The sequence below is a fragment of the Anomalospiza imberbis genome, chromosome 4 (assembly GCF_031753505.1).
Source record: "Anomalospiza imberbis isolate Cuckoo-Finch-1a 21T00152 chromosome 4, ASM3175350v1, whole genome shotgun sequence".
Taxonomy (NCBI): domain Eukaryota; kingdom Metazoa; phylum Chordata; class Aves; order Passeriformes; family Viduidae; genus Anomalospiza; species Anomalospiza imberbis.
This window is the reverse complement of record NC_089684.1, coordinates 55,478,170-55,497,170: the sequence shown is the minus strand read 5'-3', so window position 1 is coordinate 55,497,170 and position 19,001 is coordinate 55,478,170. Positions and strand designations below refer to the sequence as shown.

Genomic DNA, 19,001 nt, shown 5'->3' with positions numbered 1-19,001 from the left:
TAATCAGCTTATGATGACTTAGAAAACACATATTTTTAGCTGTTGGGCCACACTTCATGATACTCTCTGCTGCTCTGTACAGTAAAAAATTGTTACCAGGCTTAACTTTGCTTGAAAAGTTGATGACACGTTCAATTAGGTAAAAAATAATAAAGCTTATTGTAAATGTTGAGAAACATGCTGACTCTCAGCTGATGGGATAATGTGTTCTAGCTGTATATAGTAGAACTTAATTAATCCAATTTTACAATGTTGGATTATTTTTCCCCCTTATGAACTATGCCATCAAATAAGAAAAGCATTATAAACAATGCAATTCCAATTTTCTAAATTAATACTTTCATTTTTTTACAATTTGTTACTTTTAAAATATTTACTAGAAAAATAGAGACTGTGTAATAATCTCCAGGGTTTGTGGTAAATCTAAGTTATAGTGAGTGAACTCCAGTTTGTATCTAAATGCCTCCTTGTTCAAAGCTAGAATGCAAAAGAGCCACGTGTTGCCAATCCCTAAGCCTGCAAAGCAAGGAAGAGCTCAATTACAACCTTCTGGTTGTTTCTCTATGTAAGTATCTTTTGTTTTAAGGCTCCTTAAATGTTTTCCTTAGTCTTTTGCAAAAGCCTTATGACCTTCCTTGAAAATAAAGACTATGTTTGCTTCTCCAATCTAGGCAGCAAGGGTAAACTTATCTAAATAGGTACAAAACCTAATAATACAGCTGCTGTTTTGCAGTCTTCTGAAGGGACATGAAACAGACTACCTGATGTGTGCTGGGGAACCGGGAATCTGCAAGAGCGTGGGATCCTTGCTGACAGTCTGACATTCCTGATTTGTGTAGGAAAACTCCAGGTACGGTTTTCCTTCCTGTTTTTTATGATAGGACACACATGGCTGTGGCTGTACTGCTTTGGGCCATGAGCTCCTCAAATGTTTTGTAGTACTCACAACTGTGTTTGGTCATTAGAATAAGTACTGGGATAGTAACGTGGCAAACCACCTTGTTAACATTGCTTTGGGGAACACTGGGTTTGGAGAACTGGGTAGTTCTCAGTCTTACAAGCAAAGAATTCTGCAGCAATGTTGTGTGCCTAAAAACACCTACAAACAAGATTGTGCAGCAGTGTTTGCAAGAATACAAGTCTGTTCCAACATTTTAGCTTTATTTCATTTCTTGCATTTTATGGATCAGTTAAGAAGGGTACAGTGAAAGAATCCAGAATAAAACAGTCGAGGTAACAGCTGGGAAAAGGGTCTGTACTGAAACATTTTTTTGTGTTTGGATATAGGATAGACCTTTTCTAGGCAAGAGGGAAGAATAACACTATTGAACTGGAGATAAAAATATGCTATGGAATGGTGATATTGAAGATTTTCTTTGAGGAAAAAAAGAGAAAAAAATATATATAGATTATACTTCATCAAGAAATCTGGAAGTTATCATGATTTAATAATGAAAGAGGAAAACTTGACACTGTGACCTAAAGGCCAAGAGTTTACATTGACCTAAGGAAAAAAAATCACCTTTTCTTTCTCCCCTCCTGCAAATGCAGAAGTACTGATTCTCCTGGAACAAAGCCAATGCCTCTATCTCCACATCCTTCTCTTCCCCACCTAGATCTGTGTCTTATGCATTCACAGGGCACCTCCACATCCTCTTGACTACTCCACAACTTCTTGTACAAGATATGGTTGATTGGCCCCATCTGCCAATCAGCTGTGCCTGGCAGGAGAGAAGCCACAGCATCATGTTCAAAGGAGAATCCCATTCCAAAGTTTCCCTCATCACTGCACATTGCTGAAGCCTCTGCTGTGTCCTCACCTTGGCTGTGACATGTGTGTCTCCTGGTACATCATCCAATACATCACTGGCTCATACACCAGAATAGAAGAAATTTCAGCACTGAATGAAGTTAATTTTTCAAAGCTAAGGTGCTAAATTCAGGAATTAGTAAAAATTGCCCGTCTTGTGGTGGATTACAGCTTACAATGAAGATGCTGCAGCATCTTTTTTAATTCCTTAAATAGGCTGAGGAGTGCTTGGAAAAGTATGGAAGATTTTACTGGTATCTAGCATCACCTAAATATGGTGAAGACTTTGTAGCCTCCAGATTTTAAGTGTTTGGTGCCCAGGATGCAGCCTAGCCTTCATGAACTCAGCACGTAACGTGCCCATGAAGTCTCTCTGGACAATGAGGCAGCTCCTACATTAGTCACCAGGCTGTAGATGTGCTCTCTCTGACATTAGATGACTCTGACTGAAGTGTGCCATGTCAGTCCAGGAGCCACACAACCACTCCAGCAGGGCACAGGGCTTGAGCTTATAAAGCTTCTAGACAGCACCTCACACAACAGGCAAAGCAAGGCCACATCTGCCTACAGCCAGTTGTGTGGCTCAACCTCTGAATGGATGGAACACTAAAGGAAAATTATGAGGTGAGGGAAAAGAGAGAAGAGGGAGGCACTACTTTCACCTTTCTCTGAAGAGTAAATACTCTGCTGAGTATATTAATTTTACTAAGCATAAAATTCTGTGCTTGCATTTATAGGGAGGTGATTAAAGATCCACATTTCAAAAATCAGTCCTGAGATAAGGGCTTGTTTTGGCTTAGAAGCCCCAGGCTTCTGTTTTGAAATGTGGCCAAATAAAGAAACACAAGTACCCCTCTGTTGATCTGCGCTGCAGTCAGCAAAGGATGCAAGATTAATGGGGCTGGAAATCAAGCACAAAAGGAATCCTCACCCTGTAATAATGGTTTGGGAACTCAGCAGGGATTAGAGAGACTTAGGTTCAGTGTTTGAAGTTGTATAGTACTTGTATCCCTGGCTGAGTACTCATACTACTAGGCTGCTACACAGGGTAGAGGAGAGGAGAGGTGGGAGTGGAAGCCACCTATCTACCCTCATCTAATTTTGTTTTTAAATGAAATTATTCTGTTGATGTCTGATCCATTTATCCTGAGAATGTCTAAGAGATCAGGCCCCGTGTCTTCACAGAGTGAGAATTTATAGATCTGATAATCAGTGAACTTAGCAGGATGGAAAAATGAAGCAATTTTTTTTTTTTGATTGTGACTTTATTGTCAGAAATCTCAATCCTGCATCCATTCTGATTTAGGTACCTAAGTCCTTTAATGGAGTTTTTTGTCTTGGTTTGGGTTGGTTTTTTTTTGGTTTTTTTTTTTTAATAATTGTTCCAAATTAATTAAATTATAGAAATTAAGTTTTGACCAATTCATTTGAAAGGCTGTGTTCATTGAAGCATTGGTCAGATTTCAAGTACCATGTCACATAAAAAGCAACAGAATCTTTTGGGAAATTAACATTAAAAGGCTCAAAATAACTTTTCTTTTTAGCTGCTTTTGGACTCAGCTATTGAATCATTTCTTTCAGAGGCTCGAAAGAAGGAGATGTTGGGCTTTGCATTTGAACCCAGTGTGTGTTGAATTCAACCTTTATACTAACTGGTGCAAATCAGGAGCTGTTCCAATGAAATCAGTAGTTACACAATTGTAAAATCAGTTAGTGATCATAGTCTGGCTACACAGACCTGTGGCATTAATCAGTTTTAAAGATCTGGTCCCTAAGTACTTAATTTCTAGGAAACAGCACAATGTGATATTACAAGGATCCTATTTAGAGACACACACTCTGTAGATCAAAGCAGGAACTACTGGAAATGCTTTCTGAAGGTATGTGTAACTATAAAATGTTTTGAGTGGCTGCCAGTATTTTGTAATCAGTGTTGTAAAGTTTTGTGATACTCTTGATGTCTGCAGATGTTATGTGGCCCGTGGCACAGAGCTGATGTTCTGAATTACCAATTATATACCTAATGGAGCCCTGAGAACTAACTCCTGCCCTCCTCTGGGTACTGAGGCAGTCTTTAAACTCTGGCAAAGGACTGATGCTATAAATAAAACTCTGTCTCCATAGCAACAGGCAGTTCAGTACTCAGCTTTCAACACTTTAAAAAGGTAATTACTGTCTTTTTTCTTTATATTTTTCTATTCTTGGTTTATAACAGCAGTAATAACCTCCTGAGTTGGGCATTTCCTGGCAATTAATGACTGACAGTGTTAAGAACACTTGGCTTTACCTCAAGCCCTCAAATCCTCCAGCCGGTCATTAACTGCCAGGAAATGCCCTTCCCTGTAGTCATTATTGTTTAATTATGTAAACCTGGATTAGAAATTTAATTAGATTACTTTAACATTCTCTTATTCTCTCTCCACTTTCTTTGTCCATGTCCCAAGCACCAGTATTTGCCACAGTTGTTAGTTGGCACTACTGATGTTTACTGCAAAACAGTGCCAGTGTAGCAAAGGCTACACAGAGTCTCTGTGAAACAAGACTGATTCCCTTTTTAGGCCCTAGTTGATAGAATTAATCTGCATACCTGTTTGTGAATAATGCATTACATTAGGTTGGAAAGAACCTCCAAGTCCAATTTGGTACTGCTTTTTTGGTGGTGGCCAAGAAGAGTTCCCATTGGTAGCTCTCCAGTTTGATGAATGAAGGAGAGCTTGTGATGGAGGACAATGAATCTCTGCCTTAGCTTCCCAACTCCAACTGTGCCTGCTTGAACAAAGAATGTTCCAGGTATAGCTACGTGTTCCCCATTTCTCTTAAAAGCCCAAGCATGGAACTGCTGAAGGCAAGTGTCTAAAGACAGGATTAGTGGCTCTAGCTCATTTCTAACCAGACAATTTGTGAAGCTACTTTCACAGATCTGTTTCCTTCATCTGAACATGGGGCCAAGGTTTAGCTAAATAATAGCTGATACAGCTTCCAAAGAAAGGTGCCAAATAAATCTGTTTTTCCTTACTTAACATGCCATTTGTTTATTAATTGTTCTTAAATATCTCCTGCATGGCACAGCTGCTGTAATACTGACCCTATCATGCTACAAACAAGTTGCCCTTCAGAAGGCATTACCTCTGTCACCTCAGGGCCACTGACCCATGTGGATATTTGCACCACATTACTGTCACCATCATCAGTGTCTCACCATTACACTGATAAAATCACCTGTCTATATCATCTCATTTTAGTCCCAGAATATTTAGCTGGCTAGCAAACAGAAATAAACACTAATATTTGCCATTCTCTTATCTTTGAATGGGCTAGTAGGCAACCCCTAAAAATCGTAGTTGTGATTCTGGGAGATCTTCTAAATCAAGAATTTGTTTCTGACTTCCATGCAGGCTATATGGCACCATTTTAATTTTAGAACCACTTCCTCTTTTTAAAGAGTCTAAAACTTCATAGAAAGTCCATTGAAATGCATATCCATTAGAAAGGTTAACTATGGATGGGAGATCCAAAATATTTGCTTATTCTTTTGATTGAGCTATCAAATTATAATATTTCTTTTTGTGTAACATATTATAGTCACAGAGGTGTGTATATTTGTATCCTGTAACTTTTTGGTGGTAACGAACTAAATAAATAAAGGTGAGGTCTGACTGTTGTGCAGGTGGAGAAGCCTTTTACTCCTCAGTAAAAGAGGTGGACAAGGTAACTGATTTCTTTTTAAAAGCACACTGAAAGTGGAAAATGTGGCATAAGGACTTCTAGTTCTTTACTTTTATGCTAGTGAAGAAATGGGGCAAGTACCCAAAACTGAATACTTGCTGTTTGTGGTGGTGGTGGTGTTTTTCTTTGTGTTCCCTGCCCACCCCTGCTTTTCTCCAAACTTGCCCTACAGAGATCTAAAGTCGTGCTTGAGAGAAACCCCATTCATTTCCATGGAACTGCAGGTGAACAAAGCCAGGGACTCTTCATCCAGCTGCTTCTGGGAAAGCAATATAGAAAATAATTGCTTTAAGGCTTTAAGGGAGCTCTTCTGGAATTCACTTATGATTGCAGTGAATTGGTTCAATCTATGTTATTAAGTTAAAATATATGAAAGAAATAAGGAAGTATTCCTTCTTTTCTTAAGGTAGGGTGAACAAGAGATTGTAGATAAAATCTGGAACATGATAAATGTTTGTTCATATTTTGGCTCTGCTAGTTACCTGATGCTTATGTTCTGTGCCTCAGTTTCCCAAAGATATGATTGCAGTTTCTTCCTGTGTAACAATGATATTGATGTGTCCTGACAAGTAGCACAAAATATGCAATAATTGCTGATTAATGACCAATAGCAAAAGGAATGAGAAGGCAGAGAAAAACCTCACTTATTTTACACACCAAGAGGCAATGCTTCATAATTGACAACAGCTGAAGAGTTGACACCTTAGAAATACAATTTCATCTTCTTATCTTCATTGCAATGATGCATATTTTGCAACTTGAAAGTTTCCTAAAGCAGTAGCACAAAAATTTGTACTAACTCTTCTTATTATGGCTTTTACGTACTTTATCTTAGTTATTAAAGAAAACATTAATCCATGCACTTTAATTACTGTATTTGTGAAGCTTGAGTGGCTAAGAGTGTTCAGTAAACAGAAGGAAACTTAGTAGTTAATAATAACAGGTCATTGCCAGGCATATCAGACTAGACAGACAAATTCAATTGCTAATGAGATTGCTAGTCTAACTTGCTACTTCAGAATTTAGAGTGAATAGCAAAGAATAGGGCTAAAAGAAAAAGCTCTGAAATGTATTACAGCAAATGAAGGTTTCTTGATGAATAACATTTACAGGAAAAAAATTATAAATATTTAGAAATAGTTTTGCTTTCTATAGTGAAAGACGACTTTTCTTCCTGTTTCCCTGGACAGGTTTTGCGTTCAATGGGAGCAAAACATTGTTGATTTAGCAAGGATTACCAGACTGATCCTCACATTACACAACAGACTTTATCCACCTCAGGAATCACTTCAGACTCTCTGTTTCTGTGAGATTCAGTGATGAATCAAAAGTCTATTAACTGCTGTAATTTATATAATCTACCTCTCTTGTGTTGCAAAAAAATGCATTGAGATAAGACTATTTAAGCATTTCTTTGCACAGAGAAGCATTGTCAGCATAAATTATATTGCTTTAGCTGAGTTGATATTGCACCAATTAAACACATTCATGCTGTTGTGTCAATGTCCACAGAGCATTCTGCCATGATCTTTTCATTGCAGACAAGGTGTCTGAGCCCTGCTGGCATTTCCCGGAGTTCATTGTGTTGTGGATAGTTTTTGTGATATACTGTGGGACACCTCTCTGTGGCTGAAGAAACGATGGTTGCAGTGGCCACTTGCCAATCTAAATCCATTTGGAATGTTATTATGCTTCCAAGTTGTTCTTCACTTGCATGGATGAAACACAGAAGAACACAAAACTTGTTCTTTATCTCACAGAAAATTGAACTCCTTCATCAGAAAGCTGAAATGTTCCTGGGTAATTTCTCAATCCCTATTGAGATTCTTATAGTTATAAAATTTTTAAATTTTGTTCTGCCTTCATTCCTTTGGTGCTTGATGTCCTCCACTGGCAAGCCCAGGTGCAACCATGATGAAGCCCTGGAGTCTGGTTTCATACCCTCTCCATAAAGTGACATGGAGTATGTGTTTCCAGTATGTGGAGCTAACCACAGAGCAGCAAGAGACCTGGGACAGCTTCTTTAACTTTGCTTATAAATCTCTGTCTTGTATACTTCAGAAGAAATTTGGGAAAATATTTTATAGGGTCTTGATTATTTTAAAAATTAAGTAACACTTTGAGACAATTTTTGTTTTTCTTATTTTCACTAGATAAGAGCAGACATATTTCTACAGTAGTTTATGTGTGTTTTTCATAATATTTTCATGGAAATGTTGTTTAGTTTGTAGTTTTAGGGTTGTTTGTTTTGTTTTTTTTTCCCAAAAATACCTCTAATTCTTGGAAAGCATGTAGCAGACATGGAATCTACAGTCTAAGCATCACCTTGAACTGCCAGAAAAGATTCAGGGACAGTACTGACCTCTGTGTCTCTGAAATAAGAGAAAGCTTCCTATCTGGTGCCCTCCCTTCCAGCGTGAAGGAAGTTTTCTGTAAGATGCTGGAGGATGAATGGTTGGTTGCACGAGGCCGCTGGCAGGAGCCCGGCTGAGTGGGAGCAGGGCTGTGTGCTCTGACAGGCAGGCACTGAGCCACAGCCGTGCCATGAATGGGGAGGGAGCAGCAATGAGCCAGCTGATTAAACTGATAGGAGCCAAACAGTGCTGTGGAGCCTTTGATGAGTGTCAGAGGTCACCTCCATACAGTTCCCCAAGTCCCCAGGACACACAGCCTCGCTGACCTAGTCACTGGATCAGACAAGAGCATTGAGACTTCACCAGCAAGCAACAACCTAACAGATTTAGGTAACTGATAGACTACCAAGCAGATGCTGTAAAAAGGAGCAAAGCAGAAGCTGCTTGTTGAGAAGGAAAAACAGGGGGAGAGAGAGAAATAAAGTGTTCCAAAAATGTATTTTCTTTGTCTCAACACCAGTACCAGGATGTATGAGACACCCAGGGTAGACACCATTGACATAAAGATACCTAAGCTCCTGCAAATTGTTGAGGTCTGTACTAGTGCTAATTCTTCATCTGCTAAAGAATTTATGGAATTTTAGGTATTTCTTTAGCTGTCTGGGGGGTTTCAGTATTTACATACCATTTTAAAATGAATGAGGTATCAACTTCAAAATATAGTCAGATGCATTGTAGGCACTCTCCCACCCTTTTATCCTTATTTTGTAGGGCTGATTTACTTTGGTTTTGGAAGCATGTTGCAAAAGAGACAAAAATCTACATCCAAGCAAATGTTTTGAGGGGGTGCAGCATAGATTGCTAAAGCAATATGTCTCTAATGGTATAGCAATGTGCCAAGCTACTGAACTCCATCAGTCAGAATGGTCAGTTATTTGGAACCCAAAATTAATGTGGCTACACTGCTTTTTTGTATGACACCTATGCATAGGTGAGACTTCAGTAAGTAACCTTGGTGTGTCAGCCTTCCCATGTGTGTGTGCAACATTCAATGAAAGTGTTCACCTGTTTGGGCTGGTTTTGACATGACCACAATAGTAAATAAATCTGATATCTGAAGTTCAGTATAGTAAAAGTGATAGAAAAGCAATAGCAACTCACCTTGAACACTACATCCTATTCTGGGATGGATTTCTGGGATTGGGATTTTTCAGGCTGGAGAAGGTTTCGGAGTATCCTAATTGCAGCCTTTCAGTACCTGAAGGAAAACTACAAGAAGGATGGAGAGGGACTTTTTAAAAGAGCATGTAGTGACAGAGCAAGGGGAAATGGCTTCAAACTGAATGAGAGTAGGTTTAGATTAGATATTGGCAAGAAATTTTTCACTGTGAGAGTGGTGAGACACTAGAACAGGTTGTCCAGGGAGGTTGAAACTGTGGATGCCCCATCCCTGGAAGTATTCAAGGCCAGGTTGGATGAGGCTCTGAGAAACCTGGCCCAGTGAAAGTTGTTCCTGCCCACAGCAGGGGGGTTTGAACAAAGTGATTTTTCAGGTGCCTTCCAAACCAGGCCATTCTATGATTCTGTGATCCTTAATTTTTTTAGAAGCAGCTGGTATATTTCACTGAAGTGTACTGTATATAGATAGAAATGCCAAGGGCTATGTGAGATGTCCTGGGGTGTTCAAGACAGTCACATGAAGCTGGCAGGTATAACATGGGACCTGTGTGAGCCCCACATCCCCTCAGGTGGCACGAGCTACCTCTCTCTTCCCTGTGAGCTGACATGCTGCAAAACAAATGTGAGGTGAAAGCCATTTAGGCAGGTTTGAGTCTTGCTGAAAGGTAACACAATGTCGAGAAGCAGGACTTATTTGCTCAGACACAGGACTGAGCTGACACATCTGAACAGCTTCCAGAGTGCAGCTGGCTCACCTGCCAGTCTGCTGGCAGTTGTTAGCATGTGGCAATGAGGTTGGAGCCTAAGAGGAAAAGATCAGCCCAGGCTCTGCTTCACCTTGTGTGTTGTCACCAGAATGATGTTCATGTGGCAGATTGTGGTCGTGAGTGAGCCAGGAGGGACTGGACTTGCAAAACCTCAGATGGAGTTTGTAAGGGTCTGCAGGAGGAAAGCAAAAATTCTGATATATAAATGAAGAATGGCTAAAACAGGCGTGGAAAGAAAACAAATGTGATCCTTTTTACATGTGCTTTTTATAATATAAGACACCATGTAAAAGGAAAATATGAAAAGTGTTAAAGTGAAATTAAATGTACAGATGAGATACAGAACTTACCCTGCACAGTCCTTCAATTCACCATCACAGATAAAGTAATTTTTCAGGAGCTTATGTGGTGTGCTTAGTTAAACAAATTTCCTTGGAGACATGACTGTTTTTAAGCTGAGTATTCACAGTAACAATTACCTGCATTCTGAATGTCCATGAGCCTCAATAAACAGCCTATGGATTTATGTCTTAGTGAGAACCAACCTATTAGTTTCAGCCATAAATCTCATGTGCCTTGTGTGCAAAGTGAATTTTAATAAAAATCATATAAGGAGCCAGACTTGCTAGGCAGGGTTTCACATGGCTGCCAACATTTGAAAACAATTAATAGAGACCTTTTGGGGGAGGGTAAATGGAACCATGTCTTTAGCTCCTGTTGAAATACAGTGGACTCAGTGAACTTGCCTGAAGGACAGAATAGAGAAGGTTTTTTTTTCTATTAAAAAATGAAAAAAGAAATGGAGGCCATCACTTCTAAATGAGGGCAGATGAATGGAAAGGGTCATTCCTCTGAGTTTGCAATTCTTATCCTTTCTGACACCCTGCTGCCAGGGAAATGACAATAAGTATCTTAAAATTAAGCAGCAAAATAAGATAAATATCCATTTGCACTCCCTGGTCTGAAAATAGATTCCTGCCCCTGGTGAGCAGAGGTGGTGTATGTGTTCCGTTTCCAAACCCTTGCCTTTGGTGCTCCTTGTGCATTCCCTGTCTGAGTGTACGGAATGTGGCTTGTCGAGCAGAGCGCAAAAGACAAAGCTAAGAGTCACTGCTCATTTTTATTCCAGTGGTCATGTTGGTTTTATAAGCAAATACTTCAGGCATAGAAAAATAAATTTGAAAAGTTCAAAGATAAAAGGTTAGGGCCCAAGCTTCAGATGCTTTGTACCGTCTCACAGTGGTGAGGGCGGAAAGGTTGCTCCAAAGGGGAGGCCAGGGATTTCTGTAACACACAAGGAGCCTCCCAGGGTCTTAGTGTTGTGTCTGCCCAGTCTGCGCAGGACTAGTTCAGCTGGTGTAAATTAACCCAGCTCACAGGCTGTAATATACTGCTATAATATACTGAGGAACGGATGCCTTATCACCAGGCTGGTGAAGGACCCCAGGATTGAAAGGTACCATTTATACCGAGTTTAACCAAATGCAGCTGAGGGCAGGACTGCTCCATGTATAACACCAATAAATATATAGACTTGGTCCAGGTAGGGAACTCTGGCAGTGATAAGGGGGTAGCTACACTCTACCTGGCTGCTTTTCAGAAACATATGACATATGTTTTGAGTTACTGACATGGCATATACCAGTACTACACATATACTGTGTATACTGTGCTGCTATTCACATACTCATGTTTAAATCCAGGCTGGGATGGTTATAATGAAATTAATCTTATAATTGCAGATAGAGTCACTCTTTTCCCTTTGGAAGTTTTTGATAGAAGAAAGTGATTGGCACTGGTTTTATGGCCAATTTTCTCAAGCAGTCAAGGTGTGGGTCCTCTTATCCTTATGTGTCACTCATATATTCATATATTATTCACATATACTTATATTATTCATATATACATTTACTCTGAAGCTTGGGTAAATGATTCAGGACTAAAAAGTTTAAACCCAAACAGATTGAATTTCATCCAGCTATACAATGTCCAAACACGGAGAGCTAAATTCAGCTAACATGCCACTTCACCTGCAGGTATTGGTAGTCAAAAAGTGCCTTGAGTATAGGTAGTCCCACCCAGAATATGGTAAGAAAGAACAAGCTGTTTTGCTCCCCAGATAACTCTTCTGCCATACTTACCTGTTATTCAGAAACAGGACAAGGCATTTGGTTGATTTTGATATTTTTAAATAGTTGCAATGAAGGTGTCTTCACATCTTAAAGCAGTTTGAGGATTAATTTGACATACACAGAAAATTTGTACCCCTTCTAGGAAGTATTTAAAAATAGCTTCTGCCTTCAGATCTGGATACACTTAGCTGATTTGAATTATTTCTTGCCAAGTGTACGTAGTGAAGCTCAGACTGGGCTGCAGTACTGTATTGGTGGACAAGGGGAAGATAGTGGAGCAGAATGGTCAAGAGCAATAAGAAAGTTTCAGAGTTGAGCATTGAATCTAATTTGTGCCCCAGTACAGAGCTTGCTCAGTTCTGTAGCATATCCCTCAAGGCTATTAAAAGGTTGATCAAGAAAAAAGATAGGTGTTTCCATCTACCTCTGTGGTCTTTTGGACTTCAGAGTCTTTTGCTATATTGCAGTAAATGCTGAGATATGAGCTGAGACAACCTTTAATTTTTTTGCCTCTGGAGATCCAAGGGGAACTGCTCAAATTACCCAAGAGAGTTGTGGTAGTGTATTGTTTTCTTGGATTTAACTTTGTGTAATTACACACAGGTAATCCTGGTTTATTTCTGTTATCCCTTAATTGAGCTGTAAGATTTTTTTAAGCTTAAAAAATGCCACAGGCATTTTAGGGGCTCTAAATTAAAATGTAATAAACTGAAAAAAAACCCTCCCCAGTTAATGCTATTGACCGATAATCTGCCAAATTTAATTGCAAAAGAAGCATGGTTTTTTTAGATTGCAAAATCCCAAAGAGATCCTTCAAAACACCTATGTGGATTTTATTATTTTTTGTTCCAACTGCCCTGGAGCGCTGTGTCTTTATTTTCTCACTCTCAGCCTGCGGTATGCTTTTTATGACTAAAGTATCAAGACCCTGCAGACAGAGGTTCATAACAGAAACCCTGGTAGATCTTTAGCTGCATGGGTGGGCACAGCCCTAGCTATAATGTCTTTAGAAGTCTTACCTTGTCACTGCTGTAACAGGCACCTGTTAGCAGTGCTGCTGCAGTCTCTCATTGGTTCCATTATAAACCTCTCTTTTCATGAGTTCATTTCTTACTTAGTGAGTTTCCTCACAGCTGAAATTTGGCTGAAAGAAACTTTGCCTGGGAACAATTATTATTAATATTCTTATATAAATTCCCTTTAAAAAATCTTTCTGCTATTTATAAATTAAAAGAGAAAGATATTTGTAGAGTTCAGATGCCTACTCCCTGCATATACAACCAGGTCTGATGGTTCTACTTAGAGTTAGATATCAGCCAGAAATTACTGGATCTGATTGTCTTGTGGGTGACATGGCTCAAAACCACTGAACTGCTGCCAAGGGGTGATGACAAACTGCCTGGAAGGTCTTTTGCTCTTTGCTCTTGGATAATTCCTGTTCCTAGAAAGAGTGCAGACCTTAGGCCAGGGTTTTTGGAAATAATGTATCCAGGAATGTAAAGGTTGAGGGAAGAAAGAGCACAACAGCAGTAGGTTCACCATCTCAGAAGTGAGTTGTGCACACTGAGTTGTTAGAGGAGGGTAACTTAAAGCAGCCCAAGGACTGTAATCTCTGCCTGTCGTGCCCACCAGGTGCACCTGTGCTTTCACTGGATGGGTTACACCAAACAGGGCCAAGGACAATGTGTGTGCTGCTTTCCCATCACACATTACTCAAGGCTTGCTGATCTCTTTTTCCCCTGCTGTTCCCACACATCCTTATCAGACACTGAGTTTCCAGGAGCCCTCTTCTCCTGCCAAAGCACTGATTTCCTTTCCTGCCCCTGCACTCAGCACTGGGGAAATGCTGCCTAGTTCCCTGATTCCCCAGTTCCCTTGTTCCCTGACTGCATATGCTGGTGACAAATCTCCTGCATCCAGCATTTCTCATGCCCTTATTGAAGGAAAGTATTCTCACTTTCCTTTCCAAAAAGCTGGGCAGGTGAAGATTGTCATATTCAATTGGTGATTGATGCAGAGTGTTTAGGAGTATTTGGGAAAACAGTATCTCCCTCTTCTGTTCCAAATAATTTTGAACTAGACAATACACATGATGCTGAAATATTTAGCAATAGTGACCTACTCTTCATTCCAGACAGGAAGAAATATGTAAATTAGAAGATTCCTACAAATCCACAAGGGTAGGGTCCCCACCAAGGAATTTTGGACAAAGATACTTTGCTGAAATAAAAAATAACCTCTGTTTAAACTGGGGTATGCAAAGAAAATCTTTGACATTTTCTTTTTTATATACAGGATTTGGTTAGTAAATAGATCTTGTGAGGATGTGGGTGAATTTTACCCTTTTGAACAGCACAAGCATATTTTTTTTAAAAATTTAAAAGACCAGCAGCCTTTCAGTTTTACAGCAGTGGATATGACCATTTTCTCAACATAGAGAAAATACGGACCATTTTCTGGTCCGTAGCGACTGGACATGCTTTTGTCTCTGACCCATCTTTCCTTGATGCAGATGCACCATCAGGCACAGCTTTAGCTCTCACTGGGCAGGAGCAGGGGTCATCGTTTGGTTGCTTGGGCAGGGAATGTGGAGCAGGTCACAGACACCCCTCCCAAACTCATGCTGTGACCAGGGATCCCTGCCCTGGGTGCCCTGGGCACATGTCAAGAACATCCTCTAACACAGTGCATCATGCTGGGACCCTGCCTGCCTGGCCAAGGAGAGGTCTTAGAACACACGAAGAATGGAATTCTCCCATCATCTCCTCACATCCAAACTATGGACCTACAGCACCCCAACTCACCCCTCAGCAGTGATGAGAAACTCGCTTTTCTTTCCTTTGCTTTTCCCGCTCACTCCTAAAATGCTGTGCATTGAGTGCAGCCTTTGAGAAAAGAAGGAAATGCAGTTTTCCTGGTTTTCATCTTGACAAGAAGGAAGGTGAATATTACTTGAATTTTTTATCCCATATTCTTTCCCACCCTCCTTCACCCTCCCTGTTCACTGTTAACTGAAAAATAGAAGAAACCTCAAAAAAGCCAAAAACAAAACAACGAACTAGCAGGCTGGCCTCACCTCCCACGTGCCTTTTCAAGTAAGCTGCTTCTCTGCCTTTGTTTTCCCATTGCTAAAATGAAGAATATGCACATCATGGGACAAATTGTAGTCTACATCCAGAGGACTTTGCAGATTTTTGCCAGCTGATGTCCTGGTCCCAATATAAATCATGTATTACCATTTTCTTGAAGGAAAGGCGCTGAATCCTACAGTGCTGCCTAGAAGAATGATCAACATTTTATAAAATCTCTACCAAATGGGGTCCTCTTCCTCTTACCCAGACATCTCTCCTGTTTCAGACACCTCTCCTGTTCCAGTGTTAAGGATATGGACTTCCTCAGATGTGCTGATTTACAGTTCAGTCTGCTGAAGGAGAGGAATCAGTCCCAGAGACTTCAGATTATGCTATTTTTAACCACCAACAATTAGATGTTATGCAGTTAACTAACAACAGGGTGGAAAAAACTAAGAGGAATTGTAAATATATCCTAATAATTGTATTGGAGCATAGGATTTATAATTACTAAATGTGTGATAACTGCTTCCTAAATGCCCATGGTCTTTAAACAACCTAATTTATAATTTAAAAAGCTGACAACTCTTAAAGTGTTTTATTTTATCTTGTCTGAAATAATTGAAGAGTAAGTTATTGAAAACCTTTATTTTTCATTAGCCTTAAATTCAACTACAATTAATGTGCCCAATTTGATTATAAACTGCACAAATTAAACAATAAAGAGCTGTCTAATGAGAAATTAATTATGAGGAACAGAAGAGGAGCTGGGCTGGATAAAAGCAATAAGTTATGGCCTATGGCAGGATGTGTCAGGTTTTAAAGGAGACAAAGGGCTTTTTCCTCAATGTGTGCCAGTGCTGATAGGGCTCATCACAGATCAGTAGATCCAGAAGCCATAACAGCACGGTAATTGAAACTGCCAAAATCAATAGTGCTGACAACCTTAATTAAATTAAATATGTCTCTGATGAGCTCAAACAGCATGGCAGCGGACCACTTGACCCTTTCTCGGAGCCCCACTTGATAGAGTGCAGCGTGCAGGATGATGGATTTCACCCCCGAGGACCACTGGAGCCCCGGCGCTACTGTAGGAAATTGCTCCGAGAGTGATGGTGTCCCCAGAGCAACTGCAGCTGTGACTCCAAAGTGCAGCCCCGAGTTTGTCGCCTGCTCTGGCTTCTGCTTTGCCCAGAAAGCACAGGGACTACTTAGCTGAGCACAGCCTGGGGAACTTTGTCATCGTGTCAGCTTTCTGCCCTCCTCCCCGCAGAAATAACAGTTTTGTTTGCTAAACAGTCAAATAACTCCCATCGCAGCTGGCTGGCTGAGAAGCAGTTCTGACTTTTTATTACAAGCAGCCTAGTCAGGAGACCCACTTGGAACTGGGTCTGATTCAGCCTGGGTTTCTAAGTCTTATCTTTTAAAAATAAGAGATTGGGCTGATATATCCTGGAATTATCCAAAAGATCATCATGGGATTCTAAGAGAGGAAAAAAAAATAACTATAAATGGGCAGGAGACAAAGAAAAATTCTTGCTGCTCAAACCACAGGGCTGGAATCTCAGTTCAGCTGTACAGTCAGCAGTTGTTTTTCTCACTAGGAAATTGCATGAGTAAATATTTTTGAAGAGTGCTGTTCTCTTGACCATGTAGTGCTCACTTCCTAAACAACATGAAATAATTGTACCTTTAAGTTTTCAAAATGTTTATGTCAGCATTAACAAACTGTTCCTTCATTATAAGCCTGTCAAAGATCAGAGGCTTAGATTATTGAAGTAGATTCCTTTCAAATGCTGAAGTTGTTGCTGTGACAACTGCGGGAGAGAAGAGATTGTTTGAGGTGGACAAACTGTGGGTTTTCCATACCAAAAGGTTTTAAATAATCCGCCTCTCTGTTTAGAAAAAATACCTCAGTCACAGTAAACACCCTCCAGCTAAGCACAAAGGTCTCAGAAAGGTAAAACATTACATCTAAAAACCTATGGGTTTAAATTATGCTGTTGAGGTGCATATATATAAATTATACTAATCTTAAATAAATGTGATCCACAAATTGTAGTTCCACGTATAACATTTTATGAAAGACACCAATTCAATATATGTTGGAGCATTGCTATTCTGCTAGGAACTTCGGGCAGAAATTTATGATACTGGAAAAATTATACAAAAGACGATATCCTTGAATCACGAGCAGGCCCTCCCTCCCTCGCAGTGCCATTTATGGCATTGCTAATTTAAATGTGGTTCTGTGTCAGGCAAACTGTTTTATAGCAGTTTCTAATCCAGCCTTGAAAACTTCATAATCCACTGCATAAGAAAGCAGTTTGCAGGGAGTGAGAGGAGAAGTAGAGTTTGGATTTTGTAGCTCTCAGTCCTTTTTTCCCCCTTTTCCCTTTTCCTTTTTTTTTTTTTTCTTGGTAGTTCTCCTTTCCCTTCTTCTTTTCATTCCCTTTCCATTCCTCCTCCCCTTAACCTTCCATTCCCCTTTTTTTAAGTTAAATAAAAATAAAAATTGCCTTTTTATGTCCTAAGTACTGTGTATTGTTTTCATTATTATTAGTGGAGAATTATGACACTGTTGGGGTCAGATAGATGCCAAACTCCCCATAAAAATCTGTATGGGCTGGTGCAAATTCTGCCTTTGAAATCTATTTGCCTTTCAGTGACAGCATCAAATAATAACAAATTATTAGTAAAAAAATGTATTTGTTACATTATCAGCAGTAAAAAATGCTTTTACGCTCATTTTTCCTTAAAGCAGGATGAAGGACCTTTATGCCTGTGATGGAGCTGTTAATAATGCTGGATAGTGAATGGAAAAAAGGGCTTCTAGAGCAAAAGAGACCTCCCAGAGGGTGAAAACTTCTCAAGTAAAGAACTAGAGCTGTGATTGCATCCCTAGAAGAGCAGTGTGGAAACCAGAAATTTTCCAATGGTCTGACAGCCAAGGAAGCTGCTCACCCTCAGCAGAGAGCCAGTGTGAGGCCCAAAAACCATTGAAGCACAGCTCCTGCTTGTGTCCTCTGTCACCTTCCACGGCAGTGTTGTTTTTCTGGCTAGCAGACTGATTATTTGCCTGTTGCCTGAAATGTACTGCCAGCTCCATCCAATCCCTTAGAGCTCTCACCAACTTTTGTCTTTTCCTAGTTTAACTTTCTTTTTACCTCTTTTTTCCTGTTGTACCTGAGCTGTACAGCTGTACAGCTGTACCTTTTCCTGTTGTACCAACAGATGCTTTTGCCCCATCATTCCAGAGGAGAGTGTAAGGTAGCTGAGCCCTCTGCTTTAGGGGTGCTGTTGGGATGCAGCGTGGCAGTGGGATATGAGGGAGAAAATGCAGCCAGCACAACCACTTATTCCCCAGTGGTACTGGTGTTAGAAGCCATCAGTCTTTTACTGCCTGAAAAATTATTTACTGAGATTGGACACTTGGGATACTCTGCTTTTGTCACACTGATAATGCCTGGGAGGAGGGCAAGGAGCTGAGCTCAACAGTGCCTTTTCATGGGAGTCCTTCTGCAAGGAGGCAGAACCCCTGAGGCTTGGTGGAAAGAGAATGATTGTGTCCCAAGCTCCAGCATGATCCCTACTTCACCAGAACCCATGTCAGTGAGCTGCCTCAGCAGCCCCTCTTTTGGACACTGTGAGAGGATTTTAAATGGGAAGAGAAGGTTGTTGGATATTTCTGGAAGGACTCATGATGTTAATGAAAGTCTCAAAGCTTGGATCAGAGAGCAGTGTCAAATTTGCATTTTTCTGGAAAATCGGGGGTGACAGAACATGAACTTAAAACTTCAGTCCTTGAGGTTTTGTTCTTTTAGTATCTCTTGACCGGTACATCTGCAGCAAGCCAAACATTCATGCTCACTCTTGTTGGGAAAACAGTTTAAAATAAGTGATTCTTAATCTGCTTATTCAAGATAGAGATACATTCTGGAGCCAAACTTTTCTGAATGTTC

The 19,001-nt window shown here is 40.1% G+C and overlaps 1 long non-coding RNA gene across 1 annotated transcript; it reads left to right on the top strand.

The window, feature by feature from the left end:
- Positions 1-3,174: 3,174 nt before the first annotated feature.
- Positions 3,175-17,378, top strand: LOC137473014 (uncharacterized). The gene is made up of 3 exons (XR_010998558.1): positions 3,175-3,975; positions 14,853-14,909; positions 15,326-17,378. It is a non-coding gene; the product is annotated as an uncharacterized lncRNA (long non-coding RNA).
- Positions 17,379-19,001: the final 1,623 nt, after the last annotated feature.